General features: G+C 46.5%; 1 long non-coding RNA gene across 1 annotated transcript in view; it reads right to left on the bottom strand.

The window, feature by feature from the left end:
* The window catches only part of LOC143976264 (uncharacterized), a 40,471-nt gene extending 19,142 nt beyond the window's left edge, over window positions 1–21,329 (bottom strand). Inside the window, exon 1 of the long non-coding RNA XR_013272580.1 lies at window positions 21,184–21,329. This is a non-coding gene — a long non-coding RNA (uncharacterized LOC143976264). The remainder of the gene's footprint in view (window positions 1–21,183) is intronic.
* Between the last annotated feature and the right edge of the window lie 3,443 nt (window positions 21,330–24,772).

Below are 24,772 nucleotides of genomic sequence, written 5' to 3'. Positions count from 1 at the left end.
AGTACTCCTTTCTGAACTCAGGGTATGTTAGCACACTCAAACCTAGACCAAAAGAAAAAAAAAAAAAAATGGATGAGAAGTTGCAAGTTGGTGTGGTGGCCAGGCAGTGCGTACAACCCCAGTACTCCTTTCCGGACTTAGGGTATATAGCACACTCAAACCTAGACCAAAAGAAAAAAAAAAAAATGGATGACAAGTTGCAAGTTGGTGTGGTGGCCAGGCAGTGCGTACAACCCCAAGTACTCCTTTCCGGACTTAGGGTATATAGCACTCAATCCTAGACCAAAAGAAAAAAAAAAATGGATGACAAGTTGCAAGTTGGTGTGGTGGCCAGGCAGTGCGTACAACCCCAAGTACTCCTTTCCGGACTTAGGGTATATAGCACACTCAATCCTAGACCAAAAGAAAGAAAAAAAAAATGGATGACAAGTTGCAAGTTGGTGTGGTGGCCAGGCAGTGCGTACAACCCCAAGTACTCCTTTCCGGACTCAGGGTATGTTAGCACACTCAAACCTAGACCAAAAGAAAAATAAAAAATGGATGACAAGTTGCAAGTTGGTGTGGTGGCCAGGCAGTGCCTACAACCCCAAGTACTCCTTTCCGGACTCAGGGTATGTTAGCACACTCAAACCTAGACCAAAAGAAAAAAAATGGATGACAAGTTGCAAGTTGGTGTGGTGGCCAGGCAGTGCGTACAACCCCAGTACTCCTTTCCGGACTTAGGGTATATAGCACATTCAATCCTAGACCAAGAGAAAAAAAAAAAAAAAGTGGATGACAAGTTGCAAGTTGGTGTGGTGGCCAGGCAGTGCGTACAACCCCAAGTACTCCTTTCTGAACTCAGGGTATGTTAGCACACTCAAACCTAGACCAAAAGAAAAAAAAAAAAAAATGGACGACAAGTTGCAAGTTGGTGTGGTGGCCAGGCAGTGCGTACAACCCCAAGTACTCCTTTCCGGACTCAGGGTATGTTAGCACACTCAAACCTAGACCAAAATAAAAATAAAAAATGGATGACAAGTTGCAAGTTGGTGTGGTGGCCAGGCAGTGCGTACAACCCCAAGTACTCCTTTCCGGACTTAGGGTATATAGCACACTCAATCCTAGACCAAAAGAAAAAAAAAATGGATGACAAGTTGCAAGTTGGTGTGGTGGCCAGGCAGTGCGTACAACCCCAAGTACTCCTTTCCGGACTCAGGGTATGTTAGCACACTCAAACCTAGACCAAAAGAAAAAAAAATGGATGACAAGGTGCAAGTTGGTGTGGTGGCCAGGCAGTGCATACAACCCCAGTACTCCTTTCCGGACTTAGGGTATGTTAGCACACTCAATCCTAGACCAAAAGAAAAAAAAAAATGGATGACAAGTTGCAAGTTGGTGTGGTGGCCAGGCAGTGCGTACAACCCCAAGTACTCCTTTCCGAACTCAGGGTATGTTAGCACACTCAAACCTAGACCAAAAGAAAAAAAAAAAAAATGGATGACAAGTTGCAAGTTGGTGTGGTGGCCAGGCAGTGCGTACAACCCCAAGTACTCCTTTCCGGACTTAGGGTATATAGCACACTCAATCCTAGACCAAAAGAAAAAAAAAATGGATGACAAGTTGCAAGTTGGTGTGGTGGCCAGGCAGTGCGTACAACCCCAAGTACTCCTTTCCGGACTCAGGGTATGTTAGCACACTCGAACCTAGACCAAAAGAAAAAAAAAAAAAATGGATGACAAGTTGCAAGTTGGTGTGGTGGCCAGGCAGTGCGTACAACCCCAAGTACTCCTTTCCGGACTTAGGGTATATAGCACACTCAATCCTAGACCAAAAGAAAAAAAAAATGGATGACAAGTTGCAAGTTGGTGTGGTGGCCAGGCAGTGCATACAACCCCAGTACTCCTTTCCGGACTCAGGGTATGTTAGCACACTCAATCCTAGACCAAAAGAAAAAAAAAATGGATGACAAGTTGCAAGTTGGTGTGGTGGCCAGGCAGTGCGTACAACCCCAAGTACTCAGGGTATGTTAGCACACTCAAACCTAGACCAAAAGCAAAAGAAAAAAAGACCAAGTTAGACTTACCGGTAACTTGTTTTCCAGAAGTCTTTCAGGACAGCACCTGAGAGATAGCGACTCCACCCTCCTCGTTAGGAAACACCTTCTTCCTCCAGACTTTAAAGGGAGGCGCCTCCCTACCACACATCAGTTGTAGAAGAGAACCTCCGGCCCCGGCTGGAACACATAAACACATACGTTAGTCACAGCGTAGCATAATATAATACCATAGGGCGGGATGCTTGCTGTCCTGAAAGACTTCTGGAAAACAAGTTACCGGTAAGTCTAACTTGGTCTTTCCCAAGGCGTCTTTCAGGACAGCACCTGAGAGGATAACAGAGACTTACCCCTTAGGGCGGGACAACAGCTTGCAGGACCTTTCTGCCAAACGCCTGATCGCTGGCAGAAGTGAGATCCAGTCTATAATGTTTCACAAATGTGTGAAAACTCGACCACGTCGCCGCCTTGCAGATCTGCTCAGGGGTGGCACCAGCTCTCTCTGCCCACGTAGACGCCAGAGCTCTGGTTGAGTGTGCACAAATTCCTGCTGGAGGAGATAACCCTGCCTGGGAATATGCCTCTGAGATAGCTAATTTCAGCCATCTAGCTAAAGTAACTTTAGAAGCCTGAAAACCCTTTTTTCTTCCTGAGAAAAGTACAAACAGTGAATCTGAACGCCTGAAGGACTCCGTCCTTTTTAAATAACTCAGCAGAGTCCTTCTGACGTCCAAAGTATGGAAAGAAGTCTCCTTATTTCCTTTGGGGTTAACCCAAAACGTTGGCAGTACTATGTCCTGTATACGGTTCTGAACTGAAGCTACCTTCGGTAAGAATTTTGCATCTGTTCTAAGAATAACTCTGTCAGGAAAAATGGAAAGCTATGGTTCTTTAATTGACAGAGCATTTAGCTCACTGATCCTGCGTGCAGAGACAATGGCAATCAGAAACACGGTTTTTAATGTGAGAAACCTAAGGGAAGCCTCCACAAGAGGCTCAAAAGGCCCTTTTGTTAGAGACTGTAGGACTACCGACAAATCCCATCTAGGAAAAACCTTAACAGGAGCTGGCCTAGATCTTTTAAGAGCTCTAAAGAACCTGATCACCAGCGGATCTGAGGCCACAGATTTTTCTAAGAACACCGTCAGGGCTGCTACTTGCACCTTCAGGGTACTAACTGCCAGTCCCTTGTCTGCACCATCTTGTAAAAACTCCAAGATGGAGACAAGGCTCCCTGTCACCTGGGCGGCTGACAAACACCAAGTTTCATAACGCTTCCAGACCTTAGAATAAATGGCCCTCGTAACCCTTTTCCTACTTGCTAAAAGGGTCGAGATCAAACGGTTGGAAAACCCCTTGCTCCTAAGGAGCTGCCTTTCAGAAACCAGGCCGTGAGAGCCAGGCTGGCCACTCCTGGATGGTTCACTGGGCCCTGCAACAACAGATCGTGTCTGAGGGGCAGACGCCAACAAGGCTTGATTGCCAGGCCTAGAACTGTCGAAAACCAAGCCCTTTTTGGCCAAAAGGGCGTGATTCGAATAACTGGTACCTTCTCCCTCTGAATTTTTCTTAAAATTAACGGGATTAACTGAAATGGGGGGAAAGCATAGCAAAGACGAAATTCCCATGGATAAGCTAGCGCATCTGTGCCCAGCGAGCCATCGCGACTGTCCAGGGAAAAGAACTGGGGAACCTGGGCGTTCACCCTTGAGGCGAACAGGTCTACTTCTGGTAAACCCCATTTTCCGGCAATCATTGTGAATACCTCCGGATTTAGAGACCATTCTGCTTCCCGAATAGCGTTTCTGCTTAGGAAGTCCGCTACCCTGTTTAGATCCCCTTTTAGGTGGACTGCTGATAGGGATAACAAATGTTTTTCCGCCCACCGAAGAATCTCCATGGCCAGTACCTGAAGCGACCTGCTTCTTGTACCCCCCTGTCTGTTTAAATAAGCCACTGCCGTGGCATTGTCTGTTAGGACCTGGACGTGATGGGACTGCAGTTCCTGAACAAACAACTCCAGAGCTAAGGCAATCGCCTTGAGTTCCCTCCAGTTTGAGGACCTTATTGTCTCCTCTTTGGCCCAGGACCCCTGAGTGAAACGTGTTCCTAGATGGGCTCCCCACCCCCAGGAACTGGCGTCGGTTGTTAGTCTTTTCCCGACTGGAAAAGCCCAGACTAACCCTTCCGATAAGACCTCCTGTCTTTTCCACCACCATAGGGACCTTTTTACCTGGGTTGACATTCTCACCTCTGCCTCTAGGGATGCCACTGTGTGATCCCAAGATTTTAGAAGGAAAGCCTGCAGACACCTGAAATGCATTCTTGCCCACTGGACTGCTGGCATTGCTGAAGTCAGAACTCCCAAAGCTGACATAACCTGTCTTACTGTCAGATTTTGGCTGGTCTGTAATAAAGACACTGCACCGGAAATCCTGTCCTTTTTGTCTAAGGGAAGGAAGATTTTTTGCTCCACCGAATTTATTAGAAACCCTAAAAACCGAATCTCCTGAGATGGGTTTAGGGACGACTTTTGGAGGTTCAAAATCCAACCCAACGCCTCCAGATGGCTGCGAGCTTTGCCTAGATTGGTCTGCAATTCCTCGCTGGATGGGGCGAAAAACAGCAGATCGTCTAAATAAGGAATAACTGCGATTCCCTGAAGACGCAGTGGCGCTAAAGCTTCTGCCATTATTTTGGTAAAAATTCGGGGAGATGATGACAGGCCGAAGGGTAGAGCCCTGAACTGGAGATGATGAACCATACCCCCCAACCTCACCGCCAGCCTGAGAAACTTCTGAGACTGGGGAGAGATCGGAACATGTAGGTATGCGTCTTTTAAATCTACTGACGCCATAAAACATCCTGGCGTCAACAGGTTTCTGACCGAAAAAATTGAGTCCATTTTGAACTTCCTGTACCTTATGGACTCGTTTAAAGGTTTTAGGTTGAGAATCAACCGAAACTTCCCTGTCGGTTTCTTTACTAGGAAAACATGGGAATAAAACCCCTCCTGCTGTTCTTGCAGGGGTACCTGTACTACTACGCCCTGTTGCATCAGTTCCTCTAGAGAGGACTTCATGGCCAGGGCCCTTACTGGATCCCGCGGGGTGTTGGTAATCAGGAACCTTTTTGGGGGGTCGTTGACAAACTCGAGTGAGTAACCCTGCGCGAGAGTGGTCAGGATAAACTGATTTGAAGTTATCCCTGACCACTGCGGAAGAAATTCTTGTAGTCTTCCGCCCACCCGCAGAGACGAGTCATTGCGATTTTTCGGCCTGTGTAGGAGGACGGAAGAGAATTCCGCCTCTACCCTTCGGCTTCGGGGCGGACCAACTTTTCCTTCTCCCTTGCAACTTGCTGTCCTGATCCTGAGTTTTTTGAGGTCGAAAAAGACGCTTTGGTACCTGCTTTTTCTTTTTGACCGGAAAGGATCTCTTTTTATCGGCTGTCCTGTCAAGAATATTATCGAGGTCAGAGCCGAAGAGCAAGTCTCCTGAAAAGGGTAACCCACACAGCTTATTCTTTGAAGCCGAGTCACCCGGCCAGGTTTTAAGCCATAAGGCTCTTCTTGCAGCATTAGTTAGAGCTGCTGACCTGGCCGATATCTTAATTGCCTCAGCTGAGGCATCTGCAACATAGGCCACTGCCGTAATCAGGGTAGGAAAAGAATCTAAGATTTCCTGTTTAGGGGAATCTGCAGCTATATGTGACTTTAACTGGTTAATCCAGTATTCTAAATCTCTGGCTACACACGTTGTGGCCATTGCTGGTTTTAAATTGCTCATAACTGATTGCCATGATCTCTTGAGCAAAAGATCCATGCGTTTGTCCATCGGATCTTTCAAAACTCCCATATCCTCAAAGGACAGATCTGTGGACCTTGAAACCTGGGAAAAGGCGGCATCCAGTCTGGGCACCTTGTTCCATACTGCTGCAGGGTCCTCCTCGAAAGGAAAACGCCTTTTGTGGGCTTTGGAGAAAAAGGGCTTTTTCTCTGGATCCTGCCATTCTTTCCTAATGGCCTCAGAGATGACCGGATGAACTGGGAATGTTCGGCCCTTAGGCTCATCCAACCCAGCATACATGCGGTCATGGAGTGATAATTCCTTTTTCTCCTCACTTAAACCAAGCGTAGCATGAATGGCTTTAAGGAGCCCATCGACCTCTTCAAGGGACAGTTTGAATTTAGAGGGGGCTACCTCAGAATCCTCCAACTCCTCTTCCGAATCTTTAACGGAAAGAGCAGTGGACTGCTTTTCCCTATCTGAAGGGTCTTCAGGCAGAGATTCTAACACCGGGATTGAGAGAGACCCCTGGGAAGACTCTGAAGTGGAAGGCTGACTAGCAGCCGGGTTTGCTAGTGGGTCACGAAAATTCTGGATCGTGGCGTACAGCTCCTTCTTTACAGAGGCCACCAGATCCTCACATACAGAGGCAGATTCCTCTTTAACTAAAGAAGTAATGCAGGGACTGCATAAGGTTTTCTTCCAATTTTCTCCCAGCTTGGCCCTGCAAGAAGGACATCTTTTCTTTGGGTCAGAGCTCTTAGCCTATGAAGAAAAGAGAAAAAGGGAAAAAAAACCAGGGAACCCTTAGTGAGACCCAGTCTCAGCTTTGATAGGGATCACCACACAGGTGCACTAAGAAGAAACCAGTCAGCTTCTAGTGCCCAGACAGGCCCCTTGCCACCAGGGGGGAAAAAAGAAAGGAGAGAGCGAGACCAAACGCCAGGAAATAGAAAAAGAAAGGCAGACTTTAACTGCTGCCTCTTACCTGGGCCTTGCTGGTGCCTGTGCCTGTCCCCACCGCTGCAGACGCTGAATCTTCCATAATCAGCTGTGCAGAGATCCACTTGTGGCTAAACGCCGCCTCCGGAGTCACGCCGTGCAGCTGCACCGGACCGGAAGCGGAAATAGGCACCAGCACCTGTCCTCCCTCCTCCCCCCTGCGTCCACGCCGGAAACGACGTTTCAGCTGACCCGATGACCCGCTCTGTCACTTCCGGCGCGACCGCCGAAAACAAACATGGCGGCGGCACACGCGCGCCGCCGCGCCTACGAACGTGCGGGCCACCGAGTCTTCGGCTCTCTCCGAGCACAAGAGGGGAAGAGGAGCCCGCTTGCTACCGCTGACGAGGCGTGGGTAGGTCGGGAGGACAGCGGGTCTCTAAAGGAGGAAAAAAAGGGAAAGAAGCCTAGTCCCTCAGGAACACCTAAGAGAAACAGACTCCCTCCCAAAAGGTGTTCCCTCCGGGCCGGAGGAAACACAAAAACTGATGTGTGGTAGGGAGGCGCCTCCCTTTAAAGTCTGGAGGAAGAAGGTGTTTCCTAACGAGGAGGGTGGAGTCGCTATCTCTCAGGTGCTGTCCTGAAAGACGCCTTGGGAAAAATGGATGACAAGTTGCAAGTTGGTGAGGTGGCCAGGCAGTGCGTACAACTCCAAGTACTCCTTTCCGGACTCAGGGTATGTTAGCACACTCAAACCTAGACCAAAAGAAAAAAAAAAATGGATGACAAGTTGCAAGTTGGTGTGGTGGCCAGGCAGTGCGTACAACCCCAAGTACTCCTTTCCGGACTCAGGGTATGTTAGCACACTCAAACCTAGACCAAAAGAAAAAAAAAAAATGGATGACAAGCTGCAAGTTGGTGTGGTGGCCAGGCAGTGCGTACAACCCCAAGTACCCCTTTCCGGACTCAGGGTATATAGCACACTCAATTCTAGACCAAAAGAAAAATAAAAAATGGATGACAAGTTGCAAGTTGGTGTGGTGGCCAGGCAGTGCGTACAACCCCAAGTACTCCTTTCCGGACTCAGGGTATGTTAGCACACTCAAACCTAGACCAAAAGAAAAAAAAAATAGATGACAAGTTCCAAGTTGGTGTGGTGGCCAGGCAGTGCGTACAACCCCAAGTACTCCTATCCGGACTCAGGGTATGTTAGCACACTCAATCCTAGACCAAAAGAAAAAAAAAAAAAAATGGATGACAAGTTGCAAGTTGGTGTGGTGGCCAGGCAGTGCGTACAACCCCAAGTACTCCTTTCCGGACTCAGCATATGTTAGCACACTCAAATCTAGACCAAAAGAAAAAAAAAAATGGATGACAAGTTGCAAGTTGGTGTGGTGGCCAGGCAGTGTGTACAACCCCAAGTACTCCTTTCCGGACTCAGGGTATGTTAGCACACTCAATCCTAGACCAAAAGAAAAAAAAAAAAAAATGGATGACAAGTTGCAAGTTGGTGTGGTAGCCAGGCAGTGCGTACAACCCCAAGTACTCCTTTCCGGACTCAGGGTATGTTAGGATACTCAAACCTAGACCAAAAGAAAAAAAAAAAAAAAATGTTTGACAAGTTGCAAGTTGGTGTGGTGGCCAGGCAGTGCGTACAACCCCAAGTACTCCTTTCCGGACTTAGGGTATATAGCACACTCAATCCTAGACCAAAAGAAAAAAAAATGGATGACAAGTTGCAAGTTGGGTGTGGTGGCCAGGCAGTGCGTACAACCCCAAGTACTCCTTTCCGGACTCAGGGTATGTTAGCACACTCAAACCTAGACCAAAAGAAAAAAAAAATGGATGACAAGTTGCAAGTTGGTGTGGTGGCCAGGCAGTGCGTACAACCCCAAGTACTCCTTTCCGGACTTAGGGTATATAGCACACTCAATCCTACACCAAAAGAAAAAAAAAAAAAAAAAAAAAAATGGATGACAAGTTGCAAGTTGGTGTGGTGGCCAGGCAGTGCGTACAACCCCAAGTACTCCTTTCCGGACTCAGGGTATGTTAGCACACTCAAACCTAGACCAAAAGAAAAAAAAAAATGGATGACAAGTTGCAAGTTGGTGTGGTGGCCAGGCAGTGCATACAACCCCAAGTACTCCTTTCCGGACTCAGGGTATGTTAGCACACTCAATCCTAGACCAAAAGAAAAAAAAAATGGATGACAAGTTGCAAGTTGGTGTGGTGGCCAGGCAGTGCGTACAACCCCAAGTACTCAGGGTATGTTAGCACACTCAAACCTAGACCAAAAGAAAAAAAAATGGATGAGAAGTTGCAAGTTGGTGAGGTGGCCAGGCAGTGCGTACAACTCCAAGTACTCCTTTCCGGACTCAGGGTATGTTAGCACACTCAAACCTAGACCAAAAGAAAAAAAAAAATGGATGACAAGTTGCAAGTTGGTGTGGTGGCCAGGCAGTGCGTACAACCCCAAGTACTCCTTTCCGGACTCAGGGTATGTTAGCACACTCAAACCTAGACCAAAAGAAAAAAAAAAATGGATGACAAGCTGCAAGTTGGTGTGGTGGCCAGGCAGTGCGTACAACCCCAAGTACCCCTTTCCGGACTCAGGGTATATAGCACACTCAATTCTAGACCAAAAGAAAAATAAAAAATGGATGACAAGTTGCAAGTTGGTGTGGTGGCCAGGCAGTGCGTACAACCCCAAGTACTCCTTTCCGGACTCAGGGTATGTTAGCACACTCAAACCTAGACCAAAAGAAAAAAAAAATAGATGACAAGTTCCAAGTTGGTGTGGTGGCCAGGCAGTGCGTACAACCCCAAGTACTCCTATCCGGACTCAGGGTATATTAGCACACTCAATCCTAGACCAAAAGAAAAAAAAAAAAAAAAAAAATGGATGACAAGTTGCAAGTTGGTGTGGTGGCCAGGCAGTGCGTACAACCCCAAGTACTCCTTTCCGGACTCAGGATATGTTAGCACACTCAAATCTAGACCAAAAGAAAAAAAAAAATGGATGACAAGTTGCAAGTTGGTGTGGTGGCCAGGCAGTGTGTACAACCCCAAGTACTCCTTTCCGGACTCAGGGTATATAGCACACTCAATCCTAGACCAAAAGAAAAAAAAATGGATGACAAGTTGCAAGTTGGTGTGGTGGCCAGGCAGTGCATACAACCCCAGTACTCCTTTCCGGACTTAGGGTATATAGCACACTCAATCCTAGACCAAAAGAAAAAAAAAATGGATGACAAGTTGCAAGTTGGTGTGGTGGCCAGGCAGTGCGTACAACCCCAAGTACCCCTTTCCGGACTCAGGGTATATAGCACACTCAATCCTAGACCAAAAGAAAAAAAAAAATGGATGACAAGTTGCAAGTTGGTGTGGTGGCCAGGCAGTGCGTACAACCCCAAGTACTCCTTTCCGGACTCGGTATGTTAGCACACTCAAACCTAGACCAAAAGAAAAAAAAAAAAAATGGATGACAAGTTGCAAGTTGGTGTGGTGGCCAGGCAGTGCATACAACCCCAGTACTCCTTTCCGGACTCGGGGTATATAGCACACTCAATCCTAGACCAAAAAAAAAAAAAAAATGGATGACAAGTTGCAAGTTGGTGAGGTGGCCAGGCAGTGCGTACAACCCCAAGTACTCCTTTCCGGACTCAGGGTATATAGCACACTCAATCCTAGACCAAAATAAAAATAAAAAATGGATGACAAGTTGCAAGTTGGTGTGGTGGCCAGGCAGTGCGTACAACCCCAAGTACTCAGGGTATGTTAGCACACTCAAACCTAGACCAAAAGAAAAAAAAAAAAAAATGGATGACAAGTTGCAAGTTGGTGTGGTGGCCAGGCAGTGCGTACAACCCCAAGTACTCCTTTCCGGACTCAGGGTGTATAGCACACTCAATCCTAGACCAAAAGAAAAAAAAAAAATGGATGACAAGTTGCAAGTTGGTGTGGTGGCCAGGCAGTGCGTACAACCCCAAGTACTCCTTTCCGGACTTAGGGTATATAGCACACTCAATCCTAGACCAAAAGAAAAAAAAAATGGATGACAAGTTGCAAGTTGGTGTGGTGGCCAGGCAGTGCGTACAACCCCAAGTACCCCTTTCCGGACTCAGGGTATATAGCACACTCAATCCTAGACCAAAAGAAAAAAAAAAATGGATGACAAGTTGCAAGTTGGTGTGGTGGCCAGGCAGTGCGTACAACCCCAAGTACTCCTTTCCGGACTCGGTATGTTAGCACACTCAAACCTAGACCAAAAGAAAAAAAAAAAATGGATGACAAGTTGCAAGTTGGTGTGGTGGCCAGGCAGTGCATACAACCCCAGTACTCCTTTCCGGACTCGGGGTATATAGCACACTCAATCCTAGACCAAAAAAAAAAAAAAAATGGATGACAAGTTGCAAGTTGGTGAGGTGGCCAGGCAGTGCGTACAACCCCAAGTACTCCTTTCCGGACTCAGGGTATATAGCACACTCAATCCTAGACCAAAAGAAAAAAAAAAAATGGATGACAAGTTGCAAGTTGGTGTGGTGGCCAGGCAGTGCGTACAACCCCAAGTACTCCTTTCCGGACTTAGGGTATATAGCACACTCAATCCTAGACCAAAAGAAAAAAAAAATGGATGACAAGTTGCAAGTTGGTGTGGTGGCCAGGCAGTGCATACAACCCCAAGTACTCCTTTCCGGACTCAGGGTATGTTAGCACACTCAAACCTAGACCAAAATAAAAAAAATAAAAAAATGGATGACAAGTTGCAAGTTGGTGTGGTGGCCAGGCAGTGCATACAACCCCAAGTACTCCTTTCCGGACTTAGGGTATATAGCACACTCAAACCTAGACCAAAAAAAAAAAAAAAAAAAATGGATGACAAGTTGCAAGTTGGTGTGGTGGCCAGGCAGTGCGTACAACCCCAAGTACTCCTTTCCGGACTTAGGGTATATAGCACACTCAATCCTAGCCCAAAAGAAAAAAAAAATGGATGACAAGTTGCAAGTTGGTGTGGTGGCCAGGCAGTGCGTACAACCCCAAGTACTCCTTTCCGGACTCAGGGTATGTTAGCACACTCAAACCTAGACCAAAAGAAAAAAAAAATGGATGACAAGTTGCAAGTTGGTGTGGTGGCCAGGCAGTGCGTACAACCCCAAGTACTCCTTTCCGGACTTAGGGCATATAGCACACTCAATCCTAGCCCAAAAAAAAAATGGATGACAAGTTGCAAGTTGGTGTGGTGGCCAGGCAGTGTGTACAACCCCAAGTACTCCTTTCCGGACTCAGGGTATGTTAGCACACTCAAACCTAGACCAAAAGAAAAAAAAAAAAAAAAAAATGGATGACAAGTTGCAAGTTGGTGTGGTGGCCAGGCAGTGCGTACAACCCCAAGTACTCCTTTCCGGACTTAGGGTATATAGCACACTCAATCCTAGACCAAAAGAAAAAAAATAAATGGATGACAAGTTGCAAGTTGGTGTGGTGGCCAGGCAGTGCGTACAACCCCAAGTACTCCTTTCCGGACTCAGGGTATGTTAGCACACTCAATCCTAGACCAAAAGAAAAAAAAAAAAATGGATGACAAGTTGCAAGTTGGTGTGGTGGCCAGGCAGTGCGTACAACCCCAAGTACTCCTTTCCGGACTTAGGGTATATAGCACACTCAATCCTAGACCAAAAGAAAAAAAAAAATGGATGACAAGTTGCAAGTTGGTGTGGTGGCCAGGCAGTGCGTACAACCCCAAGTACTCCTTTCCGGACTCAGGGTATGTTAGCACACTCAAACCTAGATCAAAAGAAAAAAAATAAATGGATGACAAGTTGCAAGTTGGTGCGGTGGCCAGGCAGTGCGTACAACCCCAAGTACTCCTTTCCGGACTCAGGGTATGTTAGCACACTCAAACCTAGACCAAAAGAAAAAAAAAATGGATGACAAGTTGCAAGTTGGTGTGGTGGCCAGGCAGTGCGTACAACCCCAAGTACTCCTTTCCGGACTTAGGGTATATAGCACACTCAATCCTAGACCAAAAGAAAAAAAAAAATGGATGACAAGTTGCAAGTTGGTGTGGTGGCCAGGCAGTGCGTACAACCCCAGTACTCCTTTCCGGACTCAGGGTATGGTAGCACACTCAAACCTAGACCAAAAGAAAAAAAAAAAAATGGATGACAAGTTGCAAGTTGGTATGGTGGCCAGGCAGTGCGTACAACCCCAAGTACTCCTTTCCGGACTCAGGGTATGTTAGCACAATCAATCCTAGACCAAAAGAAAAATAAAAAATGGATGACAAGTTGCAAGTTGGTGTGGTGGCCAGGCAGTGCGTACAACCCCAAGTACCCCTTTCTGGACTTAGGGTATATAGCACACTCAATCCTAGACCAAAAGAAAAAAAAAAAATGGATGACAAGTTGCAAGTTGGTGTGGTGGCCAGGCAGTGCGTACAACCCCAAGTACTCCTTTCCGGACTCAGGGTATGTTAGCACAATCAATCCTAGACCAAAAGAAAAATAAAAAATGGATGACAAGTTGCAAGTTGGTGTGGTGGCCAGGCAGTGCGTACAACCCCAAGTACCCCTTTCTGGACTTAGGGTATATAGCACACTCAATCCTAGACCAAAAGAAAAAAAAAAAATGGATGACAAGTTGCAAGTTGGTGTGGTGGCCAGGCAGTGCGTACAACCCCAAGTACTCCTTTCCGGACTCAGGGTATGTTAGGACACTCAAACCTAGACCAAAAGAAAAAAAAAAATGGATGACAAGTTGCAAGTTGGTGTGGTGGCCAGGCAGTGCGTACAACCCCAAGTACTCCTTTCCGGACTTAGGGCATATAGCACACTCAATCCTAGCCCAAAAAAAAAAAAAAAATGGATGACAAGTTGCAAGTTGGTGTGGTGGCCAGGCAGTGTGTACAACCCCAAGTACTCCTTTCCGAACTCAGGGTATGTTAGCACACTCAAACCTAGACCAAAAGAAAAAAAAAATGGATGACAAGTTGCAAGTTGGTGTGGTGGCCAGGCAGTGCATACAACCCCAAGTACTCCTTTCCGGACTTAGGGTATATAGCACACTCAATCCTAGACCAAAAGAAAAAAAAAAATGGATGACAAGTTGCAAGTTGGTGTGGTGGCCAGGCAGTGCGTACAACCCCAAGTACCCCTTTCCGGACTTAGGGTATATAGCACACTCAATCCTAGACCAAAAGAAAAAAAAAAAATGGATGACAAGTTGCAAGTTGGTGTGGTGGCCAGGCAGTGCGTACAACCCCAAGTACTCCTTTCCGGACTCAGGATATGTTAGCACACTCAAATCTAGACCAAAAGAAAAAAAAAATGGATGACAAGTTGCAAGTTGGTGTGGTGGCCAGGCAGTGCGTACAACCCCAAGTACTCCTTTCCGGACTCAGGGTATGTTAGCACACTCAAACCTAGACCAAAAGAAAAAAAAAAAAATGGATGACAAGTTGCAAGTTGGTGTGGTGGCCAGGCAGTGCGTACAACCCCAAGTACTCCTTTCCGGACTTAGGGTATATAGCACACTCAATCCTAGCCCAAAAGAAAAAAAAAATGGATGACAAGTTGCAAGTTGGTGTGGTGGCCAGGCAGTGCGTACAACCCCAAGTACTCCTTTCCGGACTCAGGGTATGTTAGCACACTCAAACCTAGACCAAAAGAAAAAAAAAATGGATGACAAGTTGCAAGTTGGTGTGGTGGCCAGGCAGTGCGTACAACCCCAAGTACTCCTTTCCGGACTTAGGGCATATAGCACACTCAATCCTAGCCCAAAAAAAAAATGGATGACAAGTTGCAAGTTGGTGTGGTGGCCAGGCAGTGTGTACAACCCCAAGTACTCCTTTCCGGACTCAGGGTATGTTAGCACACTCAAACCTAGACCAAAAGAAAAAAAAAAAAAAAAAAAAAAATGGATGACAAGTTGCAAGTTGGTGTGGTGGCCAGGCAGTGCGTACAACCCCAAGTACTCCTTTCCGGACTTAGGGTATATAGCACACTCAATCCTAGACCAAAAGAAAAAAAATAAATGGATGACAAGTTGCAAGTTGGTGTGGTGGCCAGGCAGTGCGTACAACCCCAAGTACTCCTTTCCGGACTCAGGGTATGTTAGCACACTCAAACCTAGATCAAAAGAAAAAAAATAAATGGATGACAAGTTGCAAGTTGGTGCGGTGGCCAGGCAGTGCGTACAACCCCAAGTACTCCTTTCCGGACTCAGGGTATGTTAGCACACTCAAACCTAGACCAAAAGAAAAAAAAAATGGATGACAAGTTGCAAGTTGGTGTGGTGGCCAGGCAGTGCGTACAACCCCAAGTACTCCTTTCCGGACTTAGGGTATATAGCACACTCAATCCTAGACCAAAAGAAAAAAAAAAAAATGGATGACAAGTTGCAAGTTGGTGTGGTGGCCAGGCAGTGAGTACAACCCCAGTACTCCTTTCCGGACTCAGGGTATGGTAGCACACTCAAACCTAGACCAAAAGAAAAAAAAAAAATGGATGACAAGTTGCAAGTTGGTATGGTGGCCAGGCAGTGCATACAACCCCAAGTACTCCTTTCCGGACTCAGGGTATGTTAGCACACTCAAACCTAGACCAAAATAAAAAAAAAAAAAAAAATGGATGACAAGTTGCAAGTTGGTGTGGTGGCCAGGCAGTGCATACAACCCCAAGTACTCCTTTCCGGACTTAGGGTATATAGCACACTCAATCCTAGACCAAAAGAAAAAAAAAAAATGGATGACAAGTTGCAAGTTGGTGTGGTGGCCAGGCAGTGCGTACAACCCCAAGTACCCCTTTCCGGACTTAGGGTATATAGCACACTCAATCCTAGACCAAAAGAAAAAAAAAAAATGGATGACAAGTTGCAAGTTGGTGTGGTGGCCAGGCAGTGCGTACAACCCCAAGTACTCCTTTCCGGACTCAGGATATGTTAGCACACTCAAATCTAGACCAAAAAAAAATAAATAAATAAATGGATGACAAGTTGCAAGTTGGTGTGGTGGCCAGGCAGTGCGTACAACCCCAAGTACCCCTTTCTGGACTTAGGGTATATAGCACACTCAATCCTAGACCAAAAGAAAAAAAAAAAATGGATGACAAGTTGCAAGTTGGTGTGGTGGCCAGGCAGTGCGTACAACCCCAAGTACTCCTTTCCGGACTCAGGGTATGTTAGGACACTCAAACCTAGACCAAAAGAAAAAAAAAAATGGATGACAAGTTGCAAGTTGGTGTGGTGGCCAGGCAGTGCGTACAACCCCAAGTACTCCTTTCCGGACTTAGGGCATATAGCACACTCAATCCTAGCCCAAAAAAAAAAAAAAAATGGATGACAAGTTGCAAGTTGGTGTGGTGGCCAGGCAGTGTGTACAACCCCAAGTACTCCTTTCCGAACTCAGGGTATGTTAGCACACTCAAACCTAGACCAAAAGAAAAAAAAAAAAATGGATGACAAGTTGCAAGTTGGTGTGGTGGCCAGGCAGTGCGTACAACCCCAAGTACTCCTTTCCGGACTCAGGGTATGTTAGCACACTCAATCCTAGACCAAAAGAAAAAAAAAAATGGATGACAAGTTGCAAGTTGGTGTGGTGGCCAGGCAGTGCGTACAACCCCAGTACTCCTTTCCGGACTCAGGGTATGTTAGCACACTCAAACCTAGACCAAAAGAAAAAAAAAAATGGATGACAAGTTGCAAGTTGGTGTGGTGGCCAGGCAGTGCATACAACCCCAAGTACTCCTTTCCGGACTCAGGGTATGTTAGCACACTCAAACCTAGACCAAAAGAAAAAAAAAAATGGATGACAAGTTGCAAGTTGGTGTGGTGGCCAGGCAGTGCATACAACCCCAAGTACTCCTTTCCGGACTCATGGTATGTTAGCAGACTCAATCCTAGACCAAAAGAAAAATAAAAAATGGATGACAAGTTGCAAGTTGGTGTGGTGGCCAGGCAGTGTGTACAACCCCAAGTACTCCTTTCCGGACTCAGGGTATGTTAGCACACTCAAACCTAGACCAAAAGAAAAAAAAAAAAATGGATGACAAGTTGCAAGTTGGTGTGGTGGCCAGGCAGTGCGTACAACCCCAAGTACTCTTTTCCGGACTCAGGGTATGTTAGCACACTCAAACCTAGACCAAAAGAAAAAAAAATAAATAAATGGATGACAAGTTGCAAGTTGGTGTGGTGGCCAGGCAGTGCGTACAACCCCAAGTACTCTTTTCCGGACTTAGGGTATATAGCACACTCAATCCTAGCCCAAAAGAAAAAAAAAATGGATGACAAGTTGCAAGTTGGTGTGGTGGCCAGGCAGTGCGTACAACCCCAAGTACTCCTTTCCGGACTCAGGGTATGTTAGCACAATCAATCCTAGACCAAAATAAAAATAAAAAATGGATGACAAGTTGCAAGTTGGTGTGGTGGCCAGGCAGTGCGTACAACCCCAAGTACCCCTTTCTGGACTTAGGGTATATAGCACACTCAATCCTAGACCAAAAGAAAAAAAAAAAAAATGGATGACAAGTTGCAAGTTGGTGTGGTGGCCAGGCAGTGCGTACAACCCCAAGTACTCCTTTCCGGACTCAGGGTATGTTAGGACACTCAAACCTAGACCAAAAGAAAAAAAAAAATGGATGACAAGTTGCAAGTTGGTGTGGTGGCCAGGCAGTGCGTACAACCCCAAGTACTCCTTTCCGGACTTAGGGCATATAGCACACTCAATCCTAGCCCAAAAAAAAAAAAAAAATGGATGACAAGTTGCAAGTTGGTGTGGTGGCCAGGCAGTGTGTACAACCCCAAGTACTCCTTTCCGAACTCAGGGTATGTTAGCACACTCAAACCTAGACCAAAAGAAAAAAAAAAAATGGATGACAAGTTGCAAGTTGGTGTGGTGGCCAGGCAGTGCGTACAACCCCAAGTACTCCTTTCCGGACTCAGGGTATGTTAGCACACTCAATCCTAGACCAAAAGAAAAAAAAAAATGGATGACAAGTTGCAAGTTGGTGTGGTGGCCAGGCAGTGCGTACAACCCCAGTACTCCTTTCCGGACTCAGGGTATGTTAGCACACTCAAACCTAGACCAAAAGAAAAAAAAAAATGGATGACAAGTTGCAAGTTGGTGTGGTGGCCAGGCAGTGCATACAACCCCAAGTACTCCTTTCCGGACTCAGGGTATATAGCACACTCAATCCTAGACCAAAAGAAAAATAAAAAATGGATGACAAGTTGCAAGTTGGTGTGGTGGCCAGGCAGTGCGTACAACCCCAAGTACTCCTTTCCGGACTTAGGGTATATAGCACACTCAATCCTAGACCAAAAGAAAAAAAAAATGGATGACAAGTTGCAAGTTGGTGTGGTGGCCAGGCAGTGTGTACAACCCCAAGTACTCCTTTCCGGACTCAGGGTATGTTAGCACACTCAAACCTAGACCAAAAGAAAAAAAAAAAATGGATGACAAGTTGCAAGTTGGTGTGGTGGCCAGGCAGTGCGTACAACCCCAAGTACCCCTTTCCGGACTTAGGGTATATAGCACACTCAATCCTAGACCAAAAGAAAAAAAAAAAAAAAATGGATGACAAGTTGCAAGTTGGTGTGGTGGCCAGGCAGTGCGTACAACCCCAAGTACTCCTTTCCGGACTTAGGGTATATAGCACACTCAATCCTAGACCAAAAGAAAAAAAAAAATGGATGACAAGTTGCAAGTTGGTGTGGTGGCCAGGCAGTGCATACAACCCCAAGTACTCCTTTCCGGACTCATGGTATGTTAGCACACTCAATCCTAGACCAAAAGAAAAATAAAAAATGGATGACAAGTTGCAAGTTGGTGTGGTGGCCAGGCAGTGTGTACAACCCCAAGTACTCCTTTCCGGACTCAGGGTATGTTAGCACACTCAAACCTAGACCAAAAGAAAAAAAAAAAAATGGATGACAAGTTGCAAGTTGGTGTGGTGGCCAGGCAGTGCGTACAACCCCAAGTACTCCTTTCCGGACTTAGGGTATATAGCACACTCAATCCTAGACCAAAAGAAAAAAAAAAATGGATGACAAGTTGCAAGTTGGTGTGGTGGCCAGGCAGTGCGTACAACCCCAGTACTCCTTTCCGGACTCAGGGTATGTTAGCACACTCAAACCTAGACCAAAAGAAAAAAAAAATGGATGACAAGTTGCAAGTTGGTGTGGTGGCCAGGCAGTGCGTACAACCCCAAGTACTCCTTTCCGGACTCAGGGTATATAGCACACTCAATCCTAGACCAAAAGAAAAAAAAAATGGATGACAAGTTGCAAGTTGGTGTGGTGGCCAGGCAGTGCGTACAACCCCAAGTACTCCTTTCCGGACTTAGGGTATATAGCACACTCAATCCTAGACCAAAAGAAAAAAAAAATGGATGACAAGTTGCAAGTTGGTGTGGTGGCCAGGCAGTGCGTACAACCCCAAGTACTCCTTTCCGGACTCAGGGTATGTTAGCACACTCAATCCTAGACCAAAAGAAAAAAAAAATGGATGACAAGTTGCAAGTTGGTGTGGTGGCCAGGCAGTGCGTACAACCCCAAGTACCCCTTTCCGGACTTAGGGTATATAGCACACTCAATCCTAGACCAAAAGAAAAAAAAAAATGGATGACAAGTTGCAAGTTGGTGTGGTGGCCAGGCAGTGCATACAACCCCAAGTACTCCTTTCCGGACTCAGGCTATATAGCACACTCAATCCTAGACCAAAAGAAAAATAAAAAATGGATGACAAGTTGCAAGTTGGTGTGGTGGCCAGGCAGTGCGTACAACCCCAAGTACTCCTTTCCGGACTCAGGGTATGTTAGCACACTCAAACCTAGACCAAAAGAAAAAAAAAAATGGATGACAAGTTGCAAGTTGGTGTGGTGGCCAGGCAGTGCGTACAACTCCAAGTACTCCTTTCCGGACTCATGGTATGTTAGCACACTCAATCCTAGACCAAAAGAAAAAAAAAAAATGGATGACAAGTTGCAAGTTGGTGTGGTGGCCAGGCAGTGCGTACAACCCCAAGTACTCCTTTCCGGACTCAGGGTATATAGCACACTCAATCCTAGACCAAAAGAAAAAAAAAAAATGGATGACAAGTTGCAAGTTGGTGTGGTGGCCAGGCAGTGCGTACAACCCCAAGTACTCCTTTCCGGACTCAGGGTATGTTAGCACACTCAATCCTAGACCAAAAGAAAAAAAAAAATGGATGACAAGTTGCAAGTTGGTGTTGTGGCCAGGCAGTGCGTACAACCCCAAGTACTCCTTTCCGGACTCAGGGTATGTTAGCACACTCAATCCTAGACCAAAAGAAAAAAAAAATGGATGACAAGTTGCAAGTTGGTGTGGTGGCCAGGCAGTGCATACAACCCCAGTACTCCTTTCCGGACTTAGGGTATATAGCACTCTCAATCCTAGACCAAAAGAAAAAAAAAATGGATGACAAGTTGCAAGTTGGTGTGGTGGCCAGGCAGTGCGTACAACCCCAAGTACTCCTTTCCAGACTTAGGGTATGTTAGCACACTCAATCCTAGACCAAAAGAAAAAAAAAATGGATGACAAGTTGCAAGTTGGTGTGGTGGCCAGGCAGTGCGTACAACCCCCAGTACTCCTTTCCGGACTCAGGGTATGTAGCACACTCAATCCTGGAGTAAGAATGATTTCTGCTCCCCCAGTCAGTGACATCTCCAGGTCGCACACACTGAGGGAACACATATTTACCCCTTCCCTGCCAGGAACAAGTACACAGTAATTAGTGCATATTCATAGCACTGATCGCTGTGTAATTGTCACTGGTCCAAAAAAAGTGTTAAAAGTGTCTTATCTGTGCGTCACAATACCGAAAAAAAAAAACAAAAAAAAAAAAAAAACAGCCCACACGCAGATCACCGCCATTGATATAAAAAAAATGTATATGAATTATAAAAACGCCATAAATCTTTCCCATAGTTTGTAGGCGCTATAACTTTTGAGCAAACCAATCAATATATACACTTACTGCATCTGTTTACCAAAAATATGTAGACTGTATATTGGCCTAAACTGATGAAGAAATTTGTTTTATTTTGTTTTTGTTTTTAAAAAAAAACATTTTTGGGCATATAGAAAAAAAAAACAAACACGCACAATATTTATTTTTAAGTGTCACTTTTTGTTTACAGCACAAAAAAAAATACATATATTAATTATTATTATTTATTATTAATTTATTAAGTAATTATTTAATTAAATATATATATATTAATTTTTATTAATTAATTTATTATTAATTATTATAATTTAAATATATATTAATTTTTGGTGGGGAAAAAAAAATAATTTAGTTTGGGTACAGCAGTGCCGTATCGCAAAAAAATAGCCTGGTCATTAAGGAGGTAAAATCTCTCGGGACTGAAGTAGTCAATGTAAAGACCTTCAAACACTCACGGTCAGGAAGCTCCTTGTAGGTGACAGTGATATAGAAGCAATCGGCATGCTATCCGATGTGGGCGGGTACTCCAGGCAAACACGTCCGCACTCTTCCCCCGCAGCAGAGCAACTGCCGCTCTGCCAGTCAGTGTTGAGTATTTATATTCCGTTCAACCAATCACAGAACAGCCAAATCCCTATAACGTCCCTGGTTGCCATAGTAACAGCTGCAGGTCTCGTTAACAAGTCACGTGACGCGACTCAACGGCTGATTGCTTGTGGGGACAAGGCAGGCTGCTCAAGGCTGCCTATCACAGGATACTGCGGAAGTGACGTTTCCGCCAGAAATTGCGTACTGCGCATGCGCCGTGCGTTCCAAACGCTAGCGCCGTGCGTTCCAACATATGTTCGGCAATACAGTTAAGCAAAAGCATCACATAATGTTACGGAAGTGACTGTGCAGACAACACAAACACTGGGCGTTACAACACCAATACTTCCCTTGTTACCTCCGGTCAGTTTTTAAATAACCATGCTGAGCTACGTGTGCTGTTAGGTTATGGAGTGCTGGGACTTGTAGTGCCTATGCTGAGCTACGTGCGGTCTTCGGTTATGGAGTGCTGGGACTTGTAGTGCCTATGCTGAGCTACGTGCAGTTTTAGGTTCTGGATTGCTGGGACTTGTAGTGCCTATGCTGAGCTACGTGCAGTCTTAGGTTCTGCATTGCTGGGACTTGTAGTGCCTATGCTGAGCTACGTGCGGTCTTAGGTTCTGCATTGCTGGGACTTGTAGTGCCTATGCTGAGCTACGTGCGGTCTTTGGTTATGGAGTGCTGGGACTTGTAGTGCCTATGCTGAGCTACGTGCAGTTTTAGGTTCTGGATTGCTGGGACTTGTAGTGCCTATGCTGAGCTACGTGCGGCCTTCGGTTATGGAGTGCTGGGACTTGTAGTGCCTATGCTGAGCTACGTGCGGTCTTAGGTTCTGCATTGCTGGGACTTGTAGTGCCTATGCTGAGCTACGTGCGGTCTTAGGTTCTGCATTGCTGGGACTTGTAGTGCCTATGCTGAGCTACGTGCGGTGTAGTGTCACATTTTGCTGCCTATCACAGGATGCTGCGGAAGTGACGTTGCCGCCAGAAATAGCGTACTGCGCATGCGCGATGCGTTCCAAACACTCGCGCCGTGCGTTCCAACATAGTTTCGGCAATACAGTTCAGCGGAACCATCACATAATGTTACGGAAGTGATGTTACACAAAACAAACACTGGGCCGTTCGTTACAACACTAATACTTCCCTTGTTACCTAGTAGGTTTTGCATTGCTGGGACTTGTAGTGCCTATCCTGAGCTACATGCTTCAATGTTCAGTGTTGTAACGAACGGCCCAGTGTTTGTGTTGTGTGTAACATCACTTCCGTAACATTATGTGATGGTTCCGCTGAACTGTATTGCCGAAACTATGTTGGAACGCACGGCGCGAGTGTTTGGAACGCATCGCGCATGCGCAGTACGCTATTTCTGGCGGCAACGTCACTTCCGCAGCATCCTGTGATAGGCAGCAAAATGTGACACTACACCGCACGTAGCTCAGCATAGGCACTACAAGTCCCAGCAATCCAGAAGTCCCAGCACTCCATAACCGAAGACCGCACGTAGCTCAGCATAGGCACTACAAGTCCCAGCAATCCAGAACGTAAAACTGCACGTAGCTCAGCTTAGGCACTACAAGTCCCAGCACTCCATAACCGAAGACCGCACGTAGCTCAGCATAGGCACTACAAGTCCCAGCACTCCATAACCGAAGACCGCACGTAGCTCAGCATAGGCACTACAAGTCCCAGCACTCCATAACCGAAGACCGCACGTAGCTCAGCATAGGCACTACAAGTCCCAGCAATCCAGAAGTCCCAGCAATCCAGAACCTAAGACGGCACGTAGCTCAGCATAGGCACTACAAGTCCCAGCAATCCAGAACCTAACAGCACACGTAGCTCAGCATAGGCACTACAAGTCCCAGCACTCCATAACCGAAGACCGCACGTAGCTCAGCATAGGCACTACAAGTCCCAGCACTCCATAACCTAAGACCGCACGTAGCTCAGCATGGTTATTTAAAAACTGATACGAGGTAACAAGGGAAGTATTGGTGTTGTAACGCCCAGTGTTTGTGTTGTCTGCACAGTCACTTCCGTAACATTATGTGATGCTTTTGCTTAACTGTATTGCCGAACATGTGTTGGAACGCACGGCGCTAGCGTTTGGAACGCACGGCGCATGCGCAGTACGCAATTTCTGGCGGAAACGTCACTTCCGCAGTATCCTGTGATAGGCAGCATAATGTGACACTACACCCGCGACAGTCCCCTATCTTTTCCGCGGCAGCCTGGCTGCCAGGCCAGCTCAGGCTCAGCCATGGGCACCAGGGGTACAGATACATGAAGGGGGAGGGGCTAGAGGAGAGACCCAGGGGTAGTTATACATGAAGGGGGAGGGGCTAGAGGAGAGACCTCTCCGCCTTTGGGGCCTGGGGGCGTGGCCACGAAGGGGAGGAGCCTGATGCACCCCGGTGTCCTATCACTTAGTGTCCCCCATCACAGAGCGTCCGCCCTCAACTGCGCATGTGCAGCGCATGCGCACTACGCATCACAACCCATCACCTACCACTCTCCGGAAATTGCCGAAACTAAACAGCTGATCATTCACGCATGCGCACTTCTCATTAACTCGCCTCACAACCACCCGCACGTTCACGAGGCTCGTACAATTAACAAAAGGGGTGTGATTTTGGGCGCTTATGCACTCGCTCCAATATGTAATGCACAGTGTGTAGGGCGGTGAAGAGGGCGGATACGAAATGCTTATTAACACTTATAAGAGCCAGTGTGTGGGACGTGAGAAACAAACGTGATGCATGCGCACTGCGCAACGGACACATTCTGATAGCCATACAGTGTGGTCGGTCATAAGGGCACATGACGCATGCGCACTTACATACGGACACTTTCTGATAGCCATGCAGTGTGGGTGGTGATAAGGGCACATGACGCATGCGCATTTACATACGGACACTTTCTGATAGCCATACAGTGTGGGTGGTGATAAGGGCACATGACGCATGCGCACTTCGCAACGGACACTTTCTGATAGCCATACAGTGTGGTCGGTCATAAGGGCACATGACGCATGCGCACTTACATACGGACACTTTCTGATAGCCATACAGTGTGGGTGGTGATAAGGGCACATGACGCATGCGCACTTACATACGGACACTTTCTGATAGCCATACAGTGTGGGTGGTGATAAGGGCACATGACGCATGCGCACTTACATACGGACACTTTCTGATAGCCATACAGTGTGGGTGGTGATAAGGGCACATGACGCATGCGCAGTTACATACGGACACTTTCTGATAGCCATACAGTGTGGGCGGTCATAAGGGCACATGGCGCATGCGCACTTACATACGGACACTTTCTGATAGCCATACAGTGTGGGTGGTGATAAGAGCACATGACGCATGCGCAGTTACATACGGACACTTTCTGATAGCCATACAGTGTGGGCGGTCATAAGGGCACATGACGCATGCGCACTTACATA

Source organism: Lithobates pipiens, unplaced genomic scaffold, assembly GCF_037356315.1.
Source record: "Lithobates pipiens isolate NorthernLeopardFrog02 unplaced genomic scaffold, aLitPip1_a1.2 Scaffold_13, whole genome shotgun sequence".
Taxonomy (NCBI): Eukaryota; Metazoa; Chordata; class Amphibia; order Anura; family Ranidae; genus Lithobates; species Lithobates pipiens.
This window is presented reverse-complemented; position numbering and strand designations above follow the sequence as displayed.